We start from the raw sequence: 12,612 nt of genomic DNA, 5'->3' as shown, positions 1-12,612 counted from the left end.
GGTCGGGTACTTCCCCTTCCAGTATTGGCAAAAATAAAACTTTTTGCACTCAAAGTGATACTACATATACATTTAGATTCCATTACTTTCACTTCTCATACTTAAAGCTAGCGTATATTTATGTTTTTCTAAGTCGGTGATTTTCCAGCTAGGCCAAAGAAGGAGCACATTTCACACATGCATGCATACATATACATATATGGATATATAGATATACGTATACATATGTATGTGTGCATATATGTATATATGCATATACACACACACAGATATATATACAGATATATTCACTTTCTAAAATGTTTAGTGTTTTATTAAAGATTGCATTTATTTAAAAATTAAAAACAGGGGCTCCTGGGTGGCTCAGTCAGTTAAGGGTCTGACTTAGGCTTGGTGAGTTCGAGCCCTGCATGGGCTCTCTGCGGTCAGCACAAAGCCCGATTTTGGATCCTCTGTTCTCCTCTCTCTCTGCCCCTCCCCCTCTTGCTCCCTGTCTCTCTCAAAATAAATAGATAAAACTTTAAAAAAATTAAAATTTAAAATTAAAAAGTTTTAAGTTAAAAACAAAATTTTACATTTTTAATTTTAAAATATTTTCACATCAGAATTTTAGTTGATTTTTTAAAACACAAAAATTCACAATTCCATGAAAGGAAAAAAAAAAGATCTAAATTATACTTTAAATAATCCAGTATCCAAAACTTTCTCTTTCATTGCCCTCCACCATATTCTTAAGAGAAATTTCTGCACTTGAACTATCTTTAAGTCTTTAAGAAAATATGAGTAAAATAGAACTAGGAATAATAAGAGTCCCTTAGTAAGAATTTCTCTTTGGCCTACCCTTAATGGGATGTAGAAGAAAGAGTGACTACCGTGAAATCTACAAATATGTATTAGAAGACTCAGATTATGGGGTGCCTGGGTGGCTCAGTTGGTTGAACGTTAGACTCTTGATTTCAACTCAGGTCATGATCTTAGGGTATGTGAGTTCAACCATCAGGTCAGGCTCTACACTGGCAGCAAGAAGCCTGCTTGAGATTCTCTGTCTCTCTCTCCCTCTCTGCCCTGCATGCTCATGCTCTCTCTCAAAAACAAATAAATAAACTTAAAAAAAATAAGACCCCAATTAGATGCTCTTATAGATAGCACATTTACTAAAATTGGAATGACACAGAGAATATTAGCATGGCCCCTGGGCAAAGATGACATGTTCCATATTTAAAAAAAAAAAAAAAAAAGCAGCAGCAGCAACAGCACCACATTAGGGTAAAGAATAGAGGTAGTATATCACATGCATTTAATTTAAGTGTTTAGTACCTTTTTACACAGTGAGCAGTTTGTGTCATCTGGCACTATTTGTGGTACTAATGCACGGCCTTGACAATGTTATGCTCCTAGGTGGCAGAGCATTTGGGATTCACAGTGGAGGTAGAGGGTTGTGAAATCTCTGCCTGAACCTAAGAACTTTTAAAACTTACTTTTAAAATCCCAAACTCACATTCTAAATGAAGACTGACTACCCCAGAGAAAGCTTTAGAGAAGAAGACTGTTCTCTGCCAGTTCAGGGTACTGATTTTAATGAGAGTATATATATACATATACATATATATGTTTCTGGGAAGCCTCAGCAAAGCATTCATTTTATAGCATCTAAAAACAGCTGGTAATTCATTATATCCGTTTTACATTCAGCATAAAGAAGACCACAAGCTTCCACAGCTGTGATGCTAGATTTTTCAATTTAACTCAATTATCTTTGTTTTTAAATTTTCAGGGGGTATTATAAATTCATGCTATCATCTCAGCAAATACTGTTTATTAATTATTTGGGCCAAATTGTATTCAGTGTCTCTAAAGTACTTTCCAGACACAAAATTAATCAGATACAATTCCTGCTGTAGGTGGTGGGGGTGGGAGAACACATGATTACTTAGAATTGTGTTCTAGCACTTATGCTGTAATTTATGCTATAAAGTGAAATGAGAACATAGAGGGGGAGATTATGAATTCGAACAGAGGAAGGGATATTTGAATAAACATTGGAGAAAGAATTGTGGGGGTGGGGCTTCCAAGCAGAGGAAATTCCATGAGGAAAGCACTGAAAGTCAGCTCAGATAATTCAGGGTGCCGCCATTGTAGGGTGCAGGGGGTCCTCAGGTGTTAAGCAAAGAAGGGAGTTTGGAGTCAGAATCTTGAAGAGCCCTGAATACTGTTGTAAGGGGCTGCACAGGAGAGGTACAGAACCATTTCAGAACCATTCTTGACATGCTATGAAAAAAGAACAGAAGAGGATAGGATGAAAAGGCATGTGCTCCTAAAAATTTCATATTTATATTTTGGTAAACTCCATTTAGGAAAAAAAAAAGATCTGTTGGCAATGCATATGTTTGTTTTGTTTTATTTTTAGAAATAAACATTGCTGTGGAGTGAAATACCTCTCCCTCTGCCCCAAATTCATATATTGAAACCCTACCCCTTAATGTGATAGTATTTAGAGATGGGGCCTTTGGGAAATAATTAGGTTTAAATGAGATCTTGAGGGTGAAACCCTCACTATGGGATTAGTGCTCTTTTAAGAAGAGAAAACAGAGAGCTGGGTCACTCTGTCTCTCCCTTGCATGGACACAGCAAGAAGATGCCATCTACAAGCTCAGAAGCCTCATCAGAACCCACCATGCGGGCAACCCTGATCTCAGACTTCCAGTCTCCAGAACTGTGAGGAAATACACTTCTTTGTGTAAGTTATCCAGTTTATGGTATTTGGTTGTGACAGCCCAAGCTGACTAAAGTATTTTTTCAGATGAAAAGGTGAAGAACATTTGCTTGTAAATACATAAAATACCCTGAAGGGAGATGCAAGAAACACTGTGCCTGGAGGAGAAGGAGTGCCTGGGGCACAGAGGTGGGAAGGGAGACTTTTGTGTCTTTGGAAGTTTGAACCATGTGAGTGTATTACCTAGTCCAAAAATAAATGAATGGATGTATGGGTAGATAAATGGATGAATGGATGGATGAATGAAAGAGGCCGAGCCCTCTTTTTGCTACTGGATAAAATTCACAGAAGTTGCTGGAAAACATACCCAAAAGGAGAAGACTGATCTCTCTTAACATAATTCAGAAAGTAGAGTGGTGGAAAAAGTAAGACATACAGTTTCAAGATCCTTTAATCACAGCTGAAAACATGGAACTATCATGGCTGTTCCTGAGTTAGGCATTTTTTTTTTAATTATAAAAGTAACGTGGTTTTTGTAAAATGTTCAAACAACTCCATAATAAGAATTTGTCTTTTATAATCTTCATGCTCCAACCCTCATACCTCTAACAAAGAGACAGAAAGAGGAATTATGGTTAAGATGTTGGCATCCATACTGTAAACCCACGTGTGTCAACCTATCTCAATCTTTCATTGGAAATTCAGGAAATGAGCATGGGGTCAGGAATAGAAATGTGTTCACCAATGATTAAGGATCAAAGGTAACAGATGAATAGATGCATGTCTTCCCATACAGGTGGGGAGCAAATCCTTAAGGTGTGATAGGTAAAGGCTGCTCTGTGCAGAGCATGGTGGTTACTAGGAATAGTTGTGAGTATGGTGGAGGGCAGAGGGGTCAGGCAAGGCTTCACCACAGAGGTGGGTTCTAAACTGAGTCTTGAAGAATGAAGAATTTCCCAAGCAGACACATGCATGAGGAGAAATTTCTGGTCCATTGAAAAGAAAAAAAAAAAAAAAAGACATGTTTGATGGACTGAAATTAATTCAGTATTGCTGGAACATAAATGGAGTTTAGGGGGTTGGAGAATAAGTCAGAAAAATGATGCTATGGAGTTAGGCAATATCCACACCTAGAAGGGTCTTTCAGGGTCCTGCTAAAGGATGGAGGATGGAATTGAAAAAAACAAAATGTGAGTAGGGAGTGACATAGTCAGGATGAGGAACGTGGGATTAGGAAGGAAAAGTCACTGAAGAGGAGATCTGAGGAGGGACAATAAGGTAGCATCAGAACCAGACCAGTGGAGGCTCCACATCTATCTGAACAGGTGCTGAAACCAGGGGAGTGGTCGTTTGAAGAGGTGGAAATAATGATGAGATACTGTAAGGAGCTAGGACAGTAAGACCTGAGAGATGAACTGGGTGTGTTGACCAAGGGAGAGAAGATCATCAGTGATGACCAGGGTATATGCTTTGACAACGAGCTGAGCTGATGCCACTACCATTCTGGAGAGAGGCTAAGGGGCACTTACGGTTGGGGTAAGTGCCCATTTGGGCATGTTGATTATGAGATACCAATATGACATCCATGTGGCCTCAGATATCCAAAGGCAGATGCAAATTCCATGAGGCTGAAGTAATATCATTTGGGGCAACTTTTAAAGGAAAAGAATGCTAGATTAAGTGTGATAGGGAATATTATGAGAATAAGAAACAGTAAAATTATAAAATTTTTAAAGTTGAAAAGTACCATAAAGTCACAAAATTCATAGAAAATTATATTTTTATTGATTGCCTGACACATCCTTATAATGCTTTTTGTCCTTACATTTCTGAGGGGCAACAATTTTTGGAATCCATACTTTCAGCGTTTATTCATCCTTTCAGCTGGCAAATTCTTTATCTTTGTCTCTTTATACGAATCGCAATTTTGTAATATTTACTATGAACAGAAAGAAGATAACTCAGTCTCTCCTTTAACATGGTTAATCCAAACTGGCTTTTTATAATTAATTATTTCAAAATGGTTTTTATGACTTCTTACCTCATTATTGATAACATCATGTAGATTTTTAGACTTTCTATCAAATTTGAGAAAACACTTATCAAGTTTCTTTCACATCTGAGCTGTTCGTATGATTTCTCTAAGCTTATGCCCTACAAACACAAGTATTATGCTAAATTCTAATTTGCATGATTCTAAAGAATTCCAGATTCCAAAAACTTGTCTGATGCATTTATGATTGTTTATGCTGTGTTAATGAGTGTATTCCTGACACAAGGGAAGTTCCATTTGGATGACATAATGATGTAATTTTACAAATCTCCAGATTGGAAGAATTTCCCACAAGTTAGCTTCTCCTCTATGACCTGCTGCCCACTTACTTACCATTCTGACAAGATCTCTGACCCTATATCTTTATCTCCAGATGCCGACAGAGTCCACAGAAAGGGTAGAAGGAGTATTTCCAGAAGCTGTTGCTATGTTAGGATCGCTGGCAATGACTTGGAAGTGCTGGAGATAACTACATGCCCCTAAGCCTCAGCTAAATGTATCCTCCACTCAGCTTCCCCTGGGCTGAATCCCCATTATGTTCATGGTCCCGTCAGTGCTGCTGGCAGGTGGGGAGAAATGCAACTGGTGGGAGTTGAACTGGAAAGAAACAATAGCTTTACAGAACTGTGGCTAAACTACCTTATTCCATACATTTTTCAAAAACGTATGATTATGTGAACACCCCTCTCAGAGCTCTGGGAAGGGCCCGTGCTAAGGCAGGATCCGAACACTTAAGCTTCGTTAAATACATGGTGCATCTAACTGTTAAGCTGCAAACAATTTTAAACATAATTGGAGCCCGGAGAAGTGATCAGGGCTGTTGAAATGATCAGAGCAGTTGTTTTACTTGAATCTCTGAGGTGTTTTTAATATATTTTTTTAATGGATTCTTTAAATTGTATCACAATACTGCTTATGCTTAAGATAGTCCCTTCTGCCAGAGGTAAAAGCTTACAGTACTTACAGTACTTCTTTAAATCTTTATCTTTTAAAATTATCCCCATGAAACAGGGCAATGGATTATGACTCGATCTCTAATCAGTAAGTTAAAGAATTAATACAAAAGTTTATTTTTTAATGGTGTTAAACAGATGAAGTTCTATTAAAAAAAATTTTTTTTTAACGTTTATTTATTTTTGAGACAGAGAGAGTCAGAGCATGAATGGGGGGAGGGTCAGAGAGAGAGGGAGACACAGAATCAGAAGCAGGCTCCAGGTTCTGAGCTGTCAGCACAGAGCCGGACGCGGGGCTCGAACTCACGGACCCCGAGATCACGACCTGAGCCGAAGTCGGACGCTCAACCGACTGAGCCACCCAGGCGCCCCTGAAGTTCTATTTTAATTCAATACACTGTCATCCAAAATTATACAGGTGTATAATGTGAAAGCTGGGGTTTCACATTATAAAATACTCTGCTTCATTTTAAATGTTTCCTGTAATTGACAAATTCCAAAGAGCAGAGCTACAGTAACACACTGCTAATAGTAAAATAATACAGATGAAACGTAATTTACTCTTTCTTCAAAAACGAGACAGTCACTTTCAGGTACCACAGGAAATTAAGCTCTTTCGGTTCCACTCACCAAATACCTGAGTGTTTTCTGTTCACCTGACATGGTTTGGGGGCTACTAAAGACACAATGATGAATTAGACTGTCTTCCTTGAGCTTGAGAGGAGGGGCCGAGATAAGAAAAATACACCAAATGACTATCCTTCCTTTAGGCTACCTAGTTAAATATCTTCCTTCAGCAGATACTTTGAACCAAGTACTAAGGGAATGCAAGTAAAGTGATGTCACATCCAGATAAGACAAAAAGGGAAAGATATCTGTTCTTCCCACATTTGATAACTTTATGGAGCCCTTATTTTATCCTAAGTGCTGGCTCAAATAATGGGCAGACAAATAAGAATCGGACCCAAGCCTGCCCTTCACAGTTTCAGAATGCAGATGGGGAAACATGGAAAAAGAAAACAAAAAAATTTCAAAGAGAAAAGTAGACCATTTTATTCAACAAGACAAAAGGAAAGCTTCTTCCTACTCCAGGGATCTTATTTGATTCTTTCCATAGCCAGTTCCAAACCACGGATTCGAAATGAGAAGTGGGAGCGGAACCAATGAAGCCGCACGTCCCAACAAAAAGCCCACCAGGAATGACTACACCATCACTGTAGGTAAAAGTTTAGGGAGGAGACTTCATGGCCTCTAAGCGTTTTAAATCCTGGTTCTCCCCCTTAATCTGTCTGTGGCTTCGGGCAAGGCACTTTATTTCTTTGTACCTCATTTACTCAAGTGCAGATGATAATAGTACCTGGTTGTGTTAAAATGGGGGTAATCCATGCAACATCTCCTGAGATCCAGGCCTAACCTACAGTAAAGCACTTCACCTGTGTGATTTTCCCTAATCATATTGATCACTATCTCTCACAAGAATTGCTCTGGTGATGAGTAGTGGGACAGAGACTTGAATACATTGCTTGGGGTCACAAGAGAGGTGGGAGGGAAACTCTGGAGATGGCAGATAAGGCTTCATTAATGCTGTGACCTTTACATTGGGTTGGGAAGGGAAACTGATGTTTAAATGGGAATTGAAGGAGAGCAGCCTGGGCATATGCAACGGACTGCACAGTGTCAAAGAGGTATCTGGCATGCAAGGGATTGACAGAGGGAGCTTGGTAAAGCTGAGCTAAGGGTGCATTTGAACCAGTTCTTGAAGTACAGGCCCAACTTTGGCAAAGGGAAATGAAAGAAGGGAGTTAGTGGGAATGACGGTGGGAAACGTTCTAGGCAGAAAGAGGAAAAATAGGGAGCCGATTTGGAGAACACCCAGCAGTGGGATTTGGCTGGAGGGATAGCAGGTAAAGGGATAGAAGAGGGGAAAGGAGAGTTGGATCCCTATTGTGAAGAGTTTTAGAAGTCACTGTGGGGAAGTTTACCTGCAGTACTTCAAACAGTCTAGAGGGAAGGACTAAAGGTTTTTTGGTTTAACTGAGCAGGGGAGTGATAGGATCCCATTTGCAATTGAAACAGATTAATCTGGCAGTACTGAGCAGAAAGGACTAGTGTGGCAAGACAGCAGTGCAAGAATGCCAGCTGAAAGGTAATTACCTCCAGAAGTTGACTATATCTAATGCTGGGACCAACTCTATAAAGCTGAACTTTATAAATCTCTATATACGTGGTGAATTGGTCATCTGGAGGCAATGCTGTAAAGACATTATGACTATGATTCCACTAGAGGGTAGTAGAGACAAATTGGTAAAATAGATGAAGTTGTTATCATTCTTACCTGCTATAAACCAAGTATTTTTCTTCTGGCCTATATTTTGTTATGGTTTCAGCTTAATTCAGTTAGCCCATGACTGAGAAAAATATGACAAGTACATTTAGTGGGTTGTAGTTCTAGACAAGTTAATAAATTCAATGTATCCATTTTTAGAAGGCAAAAATAAAGCTACCTGGCCAGACCAAAAAACGAGTTGGCACTTAGACTTTTTACAGTAACCAATATCTCATTATGGCCTTGATTGGAAACTCTTGTTTTATTTATTTTTAATTTTTTTTAATGTTTCTTTATTTTTGAGAGAGAGAGCTGGGGAGGGGCAGAAAGAGAGGGAGACAGAATCTGAAGCAGACTCCAGGCTCTGAGCTGTCAGCACAGAGCCCAACTTGGGGCTCAAACCCATGAACCGTGAGATCATGATCTGAGTTGAAGTCAGACACTCAACCTACTGAGCCACCCAGGCACCCTGGAAACTCTTCTTTTAAATTGAATCCTGAACATTGCATCCAAGTTGATTGTGGTTTAAGAAAAAGATGACAATGGTAACAAAGACATAAAAGTATGATTGGTAAAGTTAATCTGGATATGTACTCTTGGTTAGATAATTTAAGCTGAAAAGAAGCATATTTTTGGTATACTCATTTTCAGATAAAATCCTAAAATATTTTTCAGATAAAATCCTATATTTTATGCACACACACACACACACACACACACACACACACACACACACACTTCCTTTTGGGAAGTAATACAGTAAGGAAAAGCCATAATGCCCATACCATTTTTTTCTTATTCTTTATTTTTTTAAATGTTTATTTATTTTTGAAACAGAGAGCACACACATGGATGGATGGGGGAGGAGCAGAGAGAGAGGGGACCAAGGATCTGAAGCAGGATCTGTGCTGACAACAGAGAGCTTGAAAGCAGAGCTGGATGCTGGGCTCAAACTCGCAAACTATAAGATCGTGACCTCAGACGAAGTCAGCCGCTTAACCCAGTGAGCCACCCAGGTGCCCCCCAGTTTTTTTAAACTTAATATTCCTCTAACGTTATTTTATCATAAGGAAATAATTCTATATGAATAAGTCATATACTTGAAAAAACTTATTATGTTGTAATAACATTTTCTATAATAACAGAAATTTAGAGCCAACCTAGGAGTCTAATAGGAAAATGGTTAAATAGGTAAATTACGGTATTTCCCTTAATCAAATACCACATACTCAGACACATGCACTGTGATTGCAAATTTATAAGAGCGTGAACTTATACTAGAAGGAAATAGAAACAGATTGTTCTCTTAGTGTAATGGGATGTGTGGTCATTTAAAAGCATTTCCATTCAACTAGTTTTATGTTGTTTTTACAATCACCACACACCAAAAGGGAGAATATGCTGCCACTAATATTTTACTTATAATTTCAAGGTATTACCATCTAACTAATACTTTTCCAAGCTTCACAGTGTAAAGATCACTATATATTAAACCTTTAATCAGAATAACTCTCTTCAATTACCTTAAAAAAAAAAAAAAGGAAGGAAGGGAGAGAGGGAGAAAGGAGGGAACTAAAGTGAGATTTCTAGAATACACCTGCTAACATATTTACAAGCAAAATATCTCTGGAGTCAATTATAGTATTGTAAAAGATTCATGAATACCTCCCTCAACAGCTTCAGAAAAGGAAAGCAAAGAGGCTAGCAGAGCAAACAAATTTTAAATGGAATTTGTCCATATTCCAAAGTCAGATAGACATGTTCAGTCATGAAAATGTCTAAGCTGAACATCCTCTTCCATCTTTAAAAACATAAACTCCAAAACTAGAAATAAACTCATCTTCATTTTAATGGCTTCTAAACACTTGGAAAGGCAATAATCAGAATTTATAAATTACACAATGTTACAGTTGATGGAGCCTTAGAAATCATCTAATGAGAAATGAACAGTGTTAAAGCAATGTGTTTACATTTCCCCGATTTTCAGAGCTTCACATACTTATTTGTCTTGTTAAGTTCCTGATAATAAACAGTGTAACTTTGTCAGCATGTAGGAAATACATATATGTATAAATTAATAGATGTGTGTATAGATAAATAGAGAAAGTAAATCAATTTCAGTGTTTCAGTATGGTAATAACAGCTACTTTTTATAACATTCAGACATGCCATGAGCTGTGCTGAGAACTTTAAGTGGACTGTCTTTAAAGATGAAACAATGCTATTGTTCAGATGAGGAAACAGATCTAGAGGAGTTTAATAATCTGCCCAGTGTCAGACAGCTAATAAGAAGTGGAATGGAGCCTTGAACCCAGGATTTTCTGACTCCAAAGCCTAGCTTCTCTACCCCCATGCAATCTTCCACTTAGATGCAATAAAATAAATAGATACTCTAACATGACAGATAGTTGGAAATGTTAACACTAATTTTGTTAAAAATAAATTATATAGTCTTCTTATACTGTGTATCTTCATGACAATTTCATCCCCACTAGTGTCTTCTTAAAGAACGGAAGAAGTGTACCATTTTCTTTAAATAAGAATGTGATTAAACAAGTTTGAATCATTCACTAATGGTAGAGTATTCAAAATAGTTGTTCATTATTATTGGAACACCACAATTATTAGCTTCAGATGAAAGGGATGAAAACTTCAGAGCTCACTCTTGAATAGTTGTAGGTCTGGCTTTTCTCTCATCACTAGAATTTTCTACTCGAGATAAATGGCTATTTTCAGTGTTTCCAGGGGAGCAGGCTGATGGTAGATTATGAACACAGAAGTGGAATAATGTAATCCTTGGTTCATTACAGTCTCACCCTTGGTGCATTTATGAGTACCTTTATTCATAGAATTGTTAATTTATACCGTAATAACGTAATAAGCATCCATGAAAACCATAACTTTAAACCGAACTTTAAAACTGGGACCTTAACAATACTTTATATGGATGTGATCCTCTTTACACTCTTTTTTTTTTTCTTCTACCAGTACTGAAAGCCCTGGTAACTCTATCCTTTTTTTTTTTTTTTTTTTTTTTTTTTTTTAGTGTTTATTTATTTTTGAGACAGAGAGACAGAGGGTGAGCAGGGAAGGGACAGAGAGAGAGGGAGACAGAATCCAAAGCAGGCTCTAGGCTCTGAGCTGTCACTGCAGAGCCTGACGCGGGGCTCGAGCTCACACACCGCGAGATCATGACCTGAGCCAAAGTCGGACGCTTAACTGACTGAGCCACCCAGGCGCCGCGGTAACTACTATCCTTAATCATCATTCCTTTGCTTGCATTTTTATTTGGTTTTATCTTCTCTATGTGGTGTTAAAGAGAATGTGTATGTGTGCTTCCCCCCAACTTCTTATTTAAAAATTTTAAACCTACAGGGGCGCCTGGGTGGCTCTCACAGCTGAGCATCTGACTCATGATTTCAGCTCAGGTCATGATCCCAGGGTTGTTGGATGGAGCCCCAAGTAGGGCTCTGTGCTAAGCGTGGAGCCTGCTTGGTATTCTCTCTGTTTCTGCCTCTGCCCCACCTCTCTGCTCGTGCTCTCTCTCTCAAATAAAAATAAATAAATAATAAAAATTTTAAACCTACAAAAGAAGTTGAGAGTAGTAATAACAAAACCCATGAACCCTTCGCCTAGATTCACCAATTGTTTTCATTTGGCCAAATTCGCTTATCTTTTCTCTCTCTTCATTCCTCCCCCCCTTCCTGAATTATTCATTCTCTAGTAAATTATAGACACCATGACTTTACCCCAAATGCTTCACCATGCATCTAAGAATGACCTTTTCCTTCATAACCAAAACATCTAAAGAAAGTAACACTAATTCCATAATACTTTCTAATATCCTATATACTTTCAAATATCTGTAATTTTCCCCAAAATGTCTTTTCAAGATTTAAAACAAAAACCCTGAAATACAGTCAAGACATAGGAATTGTATTTATGTCTCTTTAGTCTATTTTAACACTGCTTTTTGTTTTATTTTGTTTTTGGTAATACTATTGTAAGCCAGTTGTCCTGAGACAGTGTCCACATGGTACATGTGATTGGTTTTTCATGGTGTCATTTACCTTGTTCCAATATTCCATGTACTATATACTTTCTTTAAATGTTAATTTATTTTTGAAAGAGACAGAGAGAGTGTGAGAGGGGAAGGGACAGAAAGAGAGGGAGACATAGAATCAGAAGCAGGATCCAGGCTCTGAGCTGTGAGCACAGAGCCCAACTCAGGGCTCAGACAGAGAAACTGAGCCATCATGACCTGAGCAGCCCTCCCCCCCCCGCCAATCATGACCTCCCACCCCCCAGCCAAACCCTCAGTTTGTTCTCTGTATTTAAGAGTCTCTTATGGTTTGCCTCCCTCTCTGTTTGAAACTTCCCTTCCCCCATGGTCTTCTGTTAAATTTCTCAAGTTCCACATATGAGTGAAAATATGTGATATCTGCCTTTCTCTGACTGATTTATTTCACTCAGCATAATACCTTCCAGTTCTATCCACATTGTTGCAAATGGCAGGATTTCATTCTTTCTCATTGCCAAGTAGTATTCCACTGTATATATAAAAACC

The 12,612-nt window shown here is 38.2% G+C and overlaps 1 long non-coding RNA gene and 1 other non-coding gene across 2 annotated transcripts; one reads left to right on the top strand and one right to left on the bottom strand.

Moving 5' to 3' along the window:
* The first annotated feature begins 1,130 nt into the window (after positions 1-1,130).
* On the top strand, positions 1,131-1,237 carry LOC113600434 (U6 spliceosomal RNA). The gene has a single exon (XR_003421428.1). It is a non-coding gene; the product is annotated as a U6 spliceosomal RNA (small nuclear RNA).
* Positions 1,238-4,475: 3,238 nt separating this feature from the next.
* LOC113600094 (uncharacterized) lies at positions 4,476-4,880 on the bottom strand. Its single transcript, XR_003421050.2, has 2 exons — positions 4,755-4,880; positions 4,476-4,652 (listed from the first exon to the last, which is right to left on the bottom strand). It is a non-coding gene; the product is annotated as an uncharacterized LOC113600094 (long non-coding RNA).
* Between the last annotated feature and the right edge of the window lie 7,732 nt (positions 4,881-12,612).

Source organism: Acinonyx jubatus, chromosome D2, assembly GCF_027475565.1.
Source record: "Acinonyx jubatus isolate Ajub_Pintada_27869175 chromosome D2, VMU_Ajub_asm_v1.0, whole genome shotgun sequence".
NCBI lineage: Eukaryota > Metazoa > Chordata > Mammalia > Carnivora > Felidae > Acinonyx > Acinonyx jubatus.
This window is presented reverse-complemented; position numbering and strand designations above follow the sequence as displayed.